We start from the raw sequence: 12177 nt of genomic DNA on the forward strand, positions 1-12177 counted from the left end.
TCCTGCCAGGGGGACAGTGAGCCTGCAGCTCCTTCCCTGCAGCCCACCTCTTCTCCTGAATCTTCCGTGAGGTGGGCTCGGTCTCCAGGGGCAGAACTGCTACAGTGCGGGCTCCCCGCGCCTTCCCCGCCCGCACCTCTGCCCCGAACTCCAGGCCCGGCCGCTGGGCCCCCTCGTCTGCCCGCGGGCACCAGAACGGGTTCCCCCAGGAATCTGCTGAGCTGGCTGAGGGCACTCGCAGCCCTCAGAAGTCATCCTGGGGAGCAGGCAGCTCGCTTTCTCTCCCCTCACTGGTCTGGTCTGCACCCCAGCTCTGGATGTGGGTCCCACCCCCAAGGCCTCCACCTGGTGCCATCTCTCACCTTGGCCTTCGGGGGATCTGGACCGTCCAGGTCCCACCTGCATCCCGCCACCCATCAGAGGCCTGAGCTCGCTTCTCTGGGCCTCGGCTCCTTCACGTGTAAGCCGGGACAGAACAGGGCCACCTTCCCAGAGCCGTGTGGCCGGCTCCCCCCCACCTTCCCCTTCACTCTGCCAGCACCTTCGCCCGCCTGCCCGGAGGGCCTAGCCGTGTAAGTAAGCTTGACCAGAAGCGGCTGGACCATCCGGGAAGTACTGAGCACGGCAGCAAGGTCGAGGACGGCACAGCCTGCAAGGCCAAACACGAGGACCGTCTCTCCACAGAGGAAGTGTGCCGGGCCCTGGCCTGGACCCTCTCAGACCCATCCTGCACACAAGTGACAGATCGATTCCCCGAAAAAGCGAACGTGGATTGAAGCCCTTCACTAGATCCTAAAGCTCTCCCACTAACGGACAAACTCCTCAGCCCTACGCACACATGCACGCAGCGCTGGCTTGTTTACAATTCCACAGTCCGTGAGCCAGACCCCTGTGCGTGATGCTTCTGCCTGGGACGCCAACCTCTCTGACCACACAGAACCACCTGGAGGTCCCTAGCTGTGCCATGACAGTGATGCTTCTGCCGTCCCTTTCCCCTCCTGCCCCCATCTATGGTGAAGGACCCACTCCCCAACCAGTGAGCTTCCCTCCTGTGGAGACCGGAAGATATCCAGGCCTCACGCTGAACCTGTGAGTGTCCCCTAATTTGTCAACAAAGACTCTGCAGACGTGACTAAGTTAAGGATCTAGGGATGGGGAGATGACCCAGGTGGGCTCTAAGTGCAGCCACCAGCGTCCTTACAAAAGGAGGCAGAGGGGGATGAGACAATGACAGGGGACTGTGACCACAAAGGCAGAGAGGGGAGTGATGTGGCCACGGCCAAGAAGTGCCTGGGGCCCCCGAGCTGGAAGAGGCCAGGCCAGGTTGTCCCCGACAGCCTTGGAGGGAGCACGTGCCAGCTCACACCTTGATGTCGGCCCAGGGACACCGATACTGGCTTTCTGGCCTCCGCATTGGCAGAGAATAAATGTGTGTGGTTTTCAGCCACGTTTGTGGTAGTTTGCCACGGCAGGGCCCCAGGAACACACACACCTCCTCCCACGCCGTCCTCTGTGCTGCCCCCTGCGACCACGGCTCCACTCTGAGCTCCTGGGGGGAAGGGGCTCTGCTCCGCCAGGCTAGTCCCAGCCCCTGACCGGCAGGCAGAGCCTGGGGCCCCACCACCTTTTGGGAACAAGAGGACGACAGTGGGCTCTGTCTGCCTTCCAGAAAAATCCCTTTAGCTTCACGACTGGAATAATTTCTCTCTGGACCAAAACCCAACCTCTGAAGACAGCCCTCCATTAGTGTCCTAGGAGCTACTTTTATTTTGTGGAGATAAAATCAGATGTCTTTCCATTTGCCCCCCCCCAAGACCAGGCTGGTTCAGCACCCAGAACTCTCAGAACCGATGGGGCCTGTGTCCTGGCGCAGGGCGGGGCCTCGCGTTCGTATTTAAAGGAAACACCACCACCTCCACCCACTACCACAACCCCAAATGTGCAGCCATGAACCCCAAGAGAAACGCGCCACGAGGGCAACAGCGAAATGGACAGAGCCGCTCCCAGGAGAGGGCCCGGGTGAGGCTCTCTCCTTGCCCGCGCTCCTCAAAGCTCTACACCGTTCAAATGTTTGCTTTATCGTGACAACCAGGTCGTCAACCCCACCGTCTGCGGCATAATGGGCTGATCCTACACAATCAGGGAAGTTAGAACCTAGTTGCTACGGCAAAATGTCACACAATCTCTGGCTGGCCACGCTCGCCTGTTCCGGATCTCCCTTCGGAAACCCGGGGGCCGCACCCCTGCTGGCCTCCCTTCTCCTGCGCCAGCCACACCGCCGGGAGAGGTCCCGGGAAAGAGCCACCCGGGGGGACAACCCCCCCACCCGCGGGGGCTCCAATCCTCCTTTCCTTCCCCACCCCCTCTCTCTTAGACGGGCACCAAGAACGGCTCACTGCCTCGCCTACATCTCTGGTTTCTGTCGCCAGCACTTCCTTGTAACACAGGCCTGAGCGACACAGTGTGACCCGGGGTCTGTCCACTCCCAAGTGGGTCCCCGGACTCCGGACCCTGCTAGGGAGACGCTCCCGCCCGAGCCCCAGGAGGGAGCGGCCACCCCTACCTTCTCACGCTATCCTCAGGCCATGACAGGACTCTACATAAAGCTGAGACGACAGGCGCGGCCACCCCCGACAGAGCCCACAGCCAACAGGGACTCTTTCCCCACTTCCCTCAGGACAGGTGTGTGACAGGTGGCAGAACGAACAGGTTTAGCTGCAGCTGCCAGAGCAAACCTCCGCCTTTCCAGGATCTAGGCTCAGGCTCTGCCTCACCCCTGCACGGTGGCTGCCTCCCCTCCCCCAGCACGGCCCCGGTCTCGGAACTGAACGGTCCTAAGAGGGCGCACGTCCAGGCAGCAGGGGGGAGCTCGCTGCCCACCGCACCTCCCGGTTGGAGAAAAGAGCGGAGGCTGCCGGCCCTGAGCTCCTCAGAGTGACAAAGACAGAGGCGAGGGCTGGCGGGCTCCGGGACTCCAGAAGTGCCGGGAGGGTCAGGGAAGCGAATGTCGAACACCCGCTGGGGCCAGGCTCCTGGAAAACGTTACCTGGCTCACGGCATTCTTCCGCCTCGCACTCAGCAAGGAAACTACACTTCAAATTTGGACGGGGTGAGAGGCACAAGGAAACCGGGAAGGAAAAAGTCACAGCGGCCAGGCATGTGCTTTATGGACTGAGGCCCTCCTCCCAGATCATTTCCTTAAAGGCCAACACTCTGGATCCTACTAAATTCTGCATCTCCCACCCCCTTTCTCTGCATACAGCAGGCACTCACGGCTGCCTCCCGGGTCACGTCTCCCACCTCCTTTCTCTGCATACAGCAGGCACTCACGGCTGCCTCCCGGGTCACGTCTCCCACCCCCTTTCTCTGCATACAGCAGGCACTCACGGCTGCCTCTCGGGTCACGTCTCCCACCCCCTTTCTCTGCATACAGCAGGCACTCACGGCTGCCTCCCGGGTCACGTCTCCCACCCCCTTTCTCTGCATACAGCAGGCACTCACGGCTGCCTCCCGGGTCACGTCTCCCACCCCCTTTCTCTGCATACAGCAGGCACTCACGGCTGCCTCCTGAGTCAGGTTAAATACACCTCAGAACAACTTCTTTTTCAGCCCTGTTTTTGTTTATAGTCAACTACCTGAGAGAAGCGAGCTTCTGTGGCTGCTGTGACCACTCCGGGCAGGTGTGGTGCTTCAACACTGCACTCTTATGTCCTAGGCCTGCGGGACAGAAGTCTGACGGGTCCCGCTGGGCTAAAATCCAGGGCTCCCTTCCCTCAGAGGCTCCAGGGAGAAGCCTCTTCCCAGATGGTTCCGGCTTCCAGAGATGCCTGCGTCCCTTGCGTGCGGCCCCTGCTCATCCTCAAAGCAGCAACGCCGCATCTCTCTGAGCCTCGCACGCCCTCCCCCCTGCTCTCCTGTCTCTGCGTCCACTTGCTCTGTGGCCCTGGGACTAGGCTGGGCCCACCTGGGTCATCCAGGATGCGCCTCCCATTTCAAGGTCAGCTGACTGGCACCCTTCATTCCATCTGCTACCTTCGGCCCCCTCTGCCACATAATACACCTGCAGGTTCTGGGGGTCACGATGTGGACATCTTGGGGGGCCATCATTCTGCCAGCCACAAGAAGGGAGACAGGGAAAGAAGCCTCAGCTTCTCAGGGGCCAGGACTCTCCACACACAGCCTCAGAGCCTGTATTTACTGCATCGCTGTAGGGCCGTGTGTGATGAACTCGTACCATCAGGAGCAATTTCAGCAAAAGTTACCCTTCCGGTTGAAAGCAACGTCCCAAACAACGCTACTCGTTATCAGAGAGCCTGAAGATAAGGGGACACAATAAAAATCCCACCATCCACCCAAATCACGGCCTGCTCCTGTAGACAGTGGGGTCGCACCTGCCCGAACCCATCTTCTCTCCTGTTCTGCTGGTGCCCGGCTCCCAGGATGCAGCCAGCGGTCAGCCCTGCCGGACCCCCTGAAGCCATTCTGGATGCGCTCTGATCTGACACTCACATCCACACTGTCACCCGGTGTCGGCACAATGCCATCTGGGTCCCCGCTCCTGCCTTATTCCCATGGCCTGTTCCCACGGATGAGAACTGCGCTCTGCATAGGAACCCCGAGCAGCGAGTTCCATTTAATTACTGCACGTATTACAGATAAACAAGTAGGATTCGAAGGACACGCAGACAAAAAGAGAAAACCGAACGTATTCCCAGATCGCTCTATTATCAGGATTTCTTTTTTTCTAAGTAATTGTCTTCGTCTCACAAGAGGGAAAATCAACAAAGAAGTCCTGGAACATCAAAACAAACGTTTTACGTTCCCTTAGTGTTGCCGTTTAAGCAGAGCCTTCCAGAAAACCTCCACGGTCCAGAGCACTCGCGAAAGGAGGGCAGTACTTTCTGGATTTTCCTTCCAGTATCCCAGGTACCGTTCCACAAATGTCTACACAACACAGCAACGGCTTCTCTGTCCCGGTGCGGATCCATTTCAGGACTCTGGACCACATTCTCAGAGCTGGGCCGTCCCGTTTCTGAACAAGAAAACACTAGAGCATCTATAGACCTACCCTATATGCTTGCCACGAGGCCCGCCACATAGCTGCTCAGAAGGTCTTACGGGTCCGATGGAAGGGGCTGTATTTGTGAGCCTGCACGAGGCTGCCTCGTGGCCACACGCAGGGAGCTGGACCTGTCACACTCGGGTCCGTCCTCACTCCCTCTGTGGCTCAAGGGAAGCACGGCGGATTATGTGCAGTTAGGCTGGCGGGTAAACATTTCCTCAATTATCAATTGCTTAAACCAACATTTGCTACCCGGTTGGGGGCCACGAAGTATGGCCGGAACTGCGTCTGGGGTACAGTTTTTGGGGGAACAGGGCTTTCAGCTAACACAAGGCACCAAATACTCAGATGTCCACCTCAACCGAGGGATCGCAGGGGACACGGTGGGGCACCCACACACCTGTAAGTATGTGACTTTCTCCACCACCCTGCCACATAACACGCTTTCTGCGATCCGGCTGACCCGGACGGAAAACCGCGACAGGACTGAGACTCCTCTGTCTGGAGACCACTCCCGTGGCCGCCTAATAGCGCCTGAACAAATCCACGCTTCACCTGAGTCCCCTCGCGGAGGACGCTCGGGCCGGCACAGGAGGAGACGCCCCTCTCCCGGGTCCCACGGCAGAGGCCCGGCTGGTCAATGTACCTTTCAGCACAGCCCCCAGGCCTGAATAGAAGGCTCATTGAGGCCATCAGGGAGGGGCCCGGGGAGGCCACTGGCTGCTCTGGAAGGAGCCCCGCTGTGCCCGCGGGCTCCGGCTGGACTGTGCCGCTGAGGCCTGTGGGGTGGGGCCAGGAGCTGGAGGGGGGGGGGGGAGCTGCAGCCCGCCCAGAAAGGTCTTTCCCACACAGCTCCTACGAGGAGGGGCGGGGGGGCGGGGGGGGGGTGCTGCAGAGACTCTAGGTTCCCGAAGGTGATGCCATGCTTCTGCCAAGTTTGGGTCCTTGCCCTGAACAGCCAGCGAGAGTCGGTGGACGTCAGCAGACGCCTGTTCCCAAACCTCTGCGCTGTTGGAAACGTGGTAGGGAGAGACGGCGAGCACGTACCCAGAGACAAGAATGACAGACGGAGCCGAGACACTGGTTTCCTGGGGACACTAAGGTGTATCTGGCAGACAGAAGAGGGACTGCGAGCGCTAGGGGCCTGCCAGGCCTGGCGACACGGAGGGCAAAGGAAAGGCCCCATGCAACAGGGGTGGAGGAACCCAGGGATGAGAGGGTCAGGCCACAGGGGGGAGGGGAGGAGGGTGGTGGACAGCTTGGGTGCAAAAGGAAGGAAGGTGAGCTGGGCTGAGGGGAAGGAGAGGAAGGCCTGGGTTGGGTGTGGGGGTGCGGGGCTGGCCTGCTGCAGGTGAGCTAAAGTGCCAGTCTGAGAGGGGAGGAGAGGCCAGGCAATCATCAAAAGGGCAGATCGCGGTGGGGCAGGAAGGGATCACGCTCAGGGACAGCTGTCCCACGTGAGTCAGGAAAGGAACGTGTCCTGCAGGGTCAGAAGTGGTGATGTCCCACACTAGTCAGAAGGGGGAGGTGTCCTGCACTAGTCAGAGGGGTGAGGCGTCCTGAGAGTTGGAGGGGGTGAGTCCCCACGAGTCAGAGGGAAGAGGTGTGTCGCACCAGAGGGGGGAGGTGTCCTGAGACTTGGAGGGGGGAATGAGTCCCACGAGTCAGAGGGGAGAGGTGTCCTCAGAGTCGGAGAGGGTCCCACGAGTCGGAAGGGATTGGTGTCCCGCACTAGTCAGCCAGTGAGAGTCCTGCAAGTCTGTCAGGTAGGTGTCTCACAAGTCGGAGGGTGGAGGGTCCGCCGCCCGTCGGAAGAAGGGGACCGTTCCTCGGAGTCTGAGGGCCAGGGGCAGGACGCGGCGGGTGAGAGGGCGGCGGCGCGGGTCGGTCGCGAGGAAGGGCGCGGCGGCTACGGGTGCAGCTGTCACTCACCCGGTGCGGCCTGGCTCCGGGGCCCGCGGGCGGCTGGGCCTCGCTGCGGCAGGGCCGGGACCCAGCGGGCGGCGACTTCCGCCCGGCTCGCTCGCCGGGTCTCCGGGACGCGCTCCCGGCAGCCTCGGCTCCGCGGCTGCGCGCCAGCGCGGGCGGGGGCTGCTGGGAGTTGTAGTTTTTACTGCTCAGCGAGCCGGGGCGAGGGCCGGGGAGAGGGGCGGGGCGGCGCAGACCTTCGCGCTGCCGGAGCCGCAGGCTCTTTCCACCGCTTTGTAACGGAACGCTGGCGGAGCAACGGCTCCGGGAGGCGGCTATCAGTTCTCCAGCCGAGATTTGAGGACCTCTTGCCTGGCCCTCTCGACCTTTGTGGTCTCCCGGGAGGCGGGGGAGCGCGGACCCCTTCCTGCCACCCTCATCAGAGAGAGCCCCTCTCTCCTCGGCCCTTCTAATCCGCCACGTTGGAAAGCTGCTCGGGTTCCAAACTAAAGATCTGGGCTCAGGTCTGCAGGCTGGAGTGTCCCAAATAAGGGTATCCAGTTCGTCCTGTTGCTCTGGTCCCCTCCTTGGCCCCTGAGCTATTTTAACGGACATCCCTGCCCTCCACCCCCAAGTCCTGCAAAGATGCCCATTTTAGCAGTCATGAAAAAAAGCCTGGTAGCAGTGAAGTGTCCCACGAGAGCTGGGAGCTAGGCGAGGGTCAGAGCTGCGGGTCTGCACCTCCAGCCTCTGCGTGCGCGCAATCACCCATCCTTCCCGGGGGAGCCTCGCATTAGGTAACAGGCGCGAGAGAAAAATTCAGATTCTGTAAATGGTGTCCGGTAATAATAACCCTCTCACCCCTGTTCTGCATTCCTTGTCCAGAGGCAATCACTATTACTAGTTTCTCATGGTTATTGTCAGAGGTATTTCGGGACACACAAACAAATCATGAACACATACCGTTAAATTACCTTTTTAAATATTTTTTTTAAAAATTTTTAACGTTTATTTATTTTTGAGACAGAGAGAGACAGAGCATGAACAGGGGAGGGGCAGAGAGAGAGGGAGACACAGAATCGGAAGCAGGCTCCAGGCTCTGAGCCATCAGCCCAGAGCCCGACGCGGGGCTCGAACTCACGGACCGCGAGATCGTGACCTGAGCTGAAGTCGGATGCCCAACCGACTGAGCCACCCAGGCGCCCCTAAATTACCTTTTTAAAAAGCCGAATGGAAATTTGCTAAACACTCGGTTCTGCATTTTGGGGGGGGGGGTGGAAAGGGGACAAACCCTTCTGGAATTCACTTGTTTCCCGTTGTGCTAAACTGAGTCCTAACTACATATCATATATTACTATTATTTTTAAATGATTTTCAAACCTTTCATTTACCGAACTATCTGTATCTACATATGCCTTCCAGCTTGAGAAAGAAAACGCTGGCCCTGCTCTCCCGAAAGCTCTCCATACTCTTCCCTTTTCCCAACCCCTCTCACCCCAAGAGGTGACTGCAGTCTTGAATCACTCACATCCTTTATCTTATAATTTTAGCGTATAGATATGCATCCCTCAACAATATATATGCCTCTTATAACTTGTACAAAAATGAAATAAAACTATATGCAATGGATGGGAGACCCCGTCGCTCTACAGATATTATCAGGTGCATTCGTTTTGCCAATCTGATGGCATTAAATGTCTTCTCATTGTCTGGATTGCTGAGAAGTTGTGTTACCTTTCTTATGGTTCCCCCCACCCCCCCACCATTTATATTCCTTCTTCTGCAGATGCCCCAACATTTCAGTGTGATTTTTAGGAAATAATCCATTCTTTTCCCCACTAGCATGTATGCAATGCCATTTGTTGCCCTGATCAAGTTTCCGTATACACATGGGTCTGTTTAGGACTTTCTATTATGTCGTATCAGTATAGTTGCTCTTATCTGCACTCCAATACAACTGTTCTTACCTCTCTCACCTTTCGGGCGCCTGGGTGGCTCAGTCGGTTAAGCGTCTGACTTCCGCTCTAGTCACGATCTTGCCATTCCCAAGTTCAAGCCCCACGTCGGTCTCCGTGCTGACGGCTCGGAGCCTGGAGCCTGCTTGGGATTCGGTGTCTCCCTCTCTCTCTGCCCTTCCCCCACTCACACTTTGTCTCTCTCTGTCTCAAAAATAAAATAAACATAAAAAAAATAAAAAAAAAAGAATAAACTTTCATGTGCTGTAGGACACTTCCCCCTCACCTCCCTCCTACATTCCATCCACCCTTCACTTTTGGGGTTTTGAATGGAATTGCTTTAAATCCATAAATTAATTCAGAGAGAACTGAGATTTCTCTGATGTTGAACCTTCTACCCAGAACATGGTTTGCCTTTCCATTTACTTAGGTCTTTGTTAATGTTTTTCAATGAGGTTTGTAAGTTTTCTCTTCACAACACGGCTTTTTCCGTATGGTTCCGTACAGAGGTGTTCCCTTCTCTAAACAGCTGCATAGTATTCCGCTGTGGGGAATGTCCTGTTACTTATTTACCAGGTCCCCAATACCGTCCCTTTGGATATCTGTGATCTTTACATTACAACAATGCTTCAGGGCATATCCTTGAACTTGCTTGTTTGAGCACAGCACCAAGTCTATCTGCAGGATAAATTCCTGGAAGGAAGATTTCTAGGTCAGAGGGCGTTTGCATCCCCTGGTGAATAGACCCTGCCTTCCTGCCTTCCGGACAGGCGGTGCCGGGAAAGTGCTTTTCGTGGGCACCTCCTGCGATTTGAATCCCCCTTCCCTCCTTTGCAACATTGGAGACTTCGCCATGGCCTTTTTCTGGAGCTTTTCTCCTCCTTTTGTTCCTGTGGCTCTACATAAAAGACTGAAATTTTTTCACTGTAATCATCCACCGTGTGTTTACTTACTCACAGCCTCACTCACTCATTGCGCAGTTAAGGCTTAGACTTGTGTGGTCCACCAGGGGGCCCTCCCATTTTATCTAGCAGGCAAAATGCTGCGTGATGATTCCATCTGTACACGTCTCTGAAAGTGCTGAAAAGGAAGTTCTAAGACTGAGCAGTGGGGAAACCGAGGCATGGGGCGTTAAATGCCTGCTGAGAGTCAGAAAGCACATAAATGGCAAGAGGTGTCCCTGGCCGCCCGTCTCTGCGTCGAGTCCAGGGGGGACCCGCCAGAGGAAGGCTTGTTCTCCTCCGACAGAGGAGGTGTGAGAGCCACCGAGCAGCAGATGGCCCTGTTCTGTCCTTGCAGCCCTGATCCCCACCTGCCCCCCAGCCTTCCAGAACGCGGGCACTGCCATCCAGGAGCAACGAGCTTGGGCCCGCGGCCAGGGAGGCTGGGTCTGGCCGCCAAGTTTCCATCTCAGCTTCACCCTCCAATGTCCACAGAGACGCCTTCCCCCCCACCCTTTGGCAGTGGGACGCCAGCATCCGAGCCTGAATTCAGAAGTTCACAATACCAGTCTCTGCCCTTGTGGGATGACTGGGCAGCCTGGCCCAAAATAGCTGGGAGAGGCGGAATGTTGGGGCCACAGTGGGGAAAAAAAAAATCACAGCGCTCCTAATGACAGGCTGTGCGTATCTGGCACCGAGCGCCTTACAGACGTTAACCGAGGTCACATGGCTTTCTCCCCGTGATGAGAAAACAGAGAGAGCCGCAGTGATATGCCCAGGGAGAGAGAAGGGATTGCCAAACAGAGGACATAGAATGTGCTGTCTTCTGGGCAAGGATTCTAGGGAATGTTCTCTTCCCCGTGAGTCTCTGGGTTTTACATCCCATGAGCTGCCCTTGTCTGAGAATGTGGGGCCCCTGGGGAATGTTTAGGAAGCCCTGGTGTTTGGCCCAGACATCCTTGTGTGGGAGGTGTGAGCTCCCAGGGAATTCCAGAATGGGCGTGACCTGTAACTCATTTGGGAACCAAAGAGAGAGACCTTGGGGGTGTGGGGGTTCATGGTTCTGGTTGGCCCTGGCCTCTGCCCATCACTGGGCTGATGAAATCTCCCCCAGGCAGTGCTGCTGGCTTTGGGTTCTGATTTGTCAATGTTGTTTTGTTTTGTTTTGTTTTGGCCATGACTCTTGTCCTTAGCGCTGGCCAGGACTTTCCAACGGGAAGATATTGGCTGGATCGGGAGCCTTCTGCCTCGGTTGCTCGGGGGGGGGGGGGCGGGGGGGCGGTGCTCAAATAGTCTGCAAGACCATCCCTGGCTTGCCCAACGTGGCTTTCCTACTTACCGTGTCAAAGCAACAATGAAGTGGGTGACAAAGGGCATTAGGGGCCTGACTAGCTTTGGGTTTGGGTGACAGATTTTATTTCTTTCACTGAGGGCTGAACTGGCCTTGAGAAATTTTGCCCATTTGTCCGTTGGCTTGAGCTGCGGGCTGTGTGCCCAGGAGGTGCTCAGACCGCAGTTCCCTTTCTCTGGAACTCCCCACGCCTCTGAGCTTTCTGTCTCGCATGGACATCTCGGGAAACCCCAGGTCCTGACTGCCACCTTTCCTATCAGCACCCGTCACCCTCCTGGTTTCTGCCTCAAGAGATAGGAGGAATCGCTTTCCTAATCTCTGGGGAGATGTGGGCGCTCAACCCAAGAGGAGGGAAGGAACAAGATCATACAATCATGACCGTTGCGACGAACATCCTCGGGCCTTGTGTCTGCTCCGTCGGTCCTTTCCTCCGCCGTGTGACAATTACAGAGTCACAATCCTTGAACCCCAAGTGCCCCAGATACAAAAAACCCTGACAGCGTGGTTTCCCCCTGAGTGTGGCGTGAGGGCACAGGACAGTGTGACCTGTAGTGCGGTGAGGCCACGCACGGCTTCTGTCTCTCCTCTGTTGGGAAATATCCACAGGCATCCGGCCGAGCCCGGCGGGGCGAGATGCTCCGGGTGATGTCTGCATCGTCCTCTGAACACATCTGGCTGCCTGGGGTCCAGAGAAGAGGTCCTGGGCCTATCCCTGCTTTACAGGTGAGGAAACTAAGGCCCATTGGGGTTGGGCAGCGTTCCAGGCTCAGGACTTAAGGCCGCCGGCTAGAACGAGAAGCTGCCGCTGGAAGAGAGGGTCATCGTGTGGGTGTATTTCTAGAGCCCTGCTCTCCGTCGGGCCCCTGGACTTCTGTCTTGGGATTATCTTCAAGATAACTGTCTTTCAGTTCTCAGATGGAGTAAGGAAAGGGAGCAGATCTCTGCATCAGCTTCTCTTCC

At 57.1% G+C, this 12177-nt stretch overlaps 1 protein-coding gene across 2 annotated transcripts in view; it reads right to left on the reverse strand.

Moving 5' to 3' along the window:
• CANT1 (calcium activated nucleotidase 1) overlaps positions 1 to 7125 on the reverse strand; it is a 30520-nt gene extending 23395 nt beyond the window's left edge. Inside the window, exon 1 of one of the 2 annotated variants that reach the window (XM_045489745.1) lies at positions 6995 to 7115. The gene's annotated coding sequence lies outside the window, so the exon portion shown is untranslated. Of the gene's footprint in view, positions 1 to 6994 lie in introns of both variants that reach the window. The other variant, XM_045489747.1, reaches the window with a different exon arrangement.
• Positions 7126 to 12177: the final 5052 nt, after the last annotated feature.

Source organism: Leopardus geoffroyi, chromosome E1, assembly GCF_018350155.1.
Source record: "Leopardus geoffroyi isolate Oge1 chromosome E1, O.geoffroyi_Oge1_pat1.0, whole genome shotgun sequence".
Lineage (NCBI taxonomy): Eukaryota > Metazoa > Chordata > Mammalia > Carnivora > Felidae > Leopardus > Leopardus geoffroyi.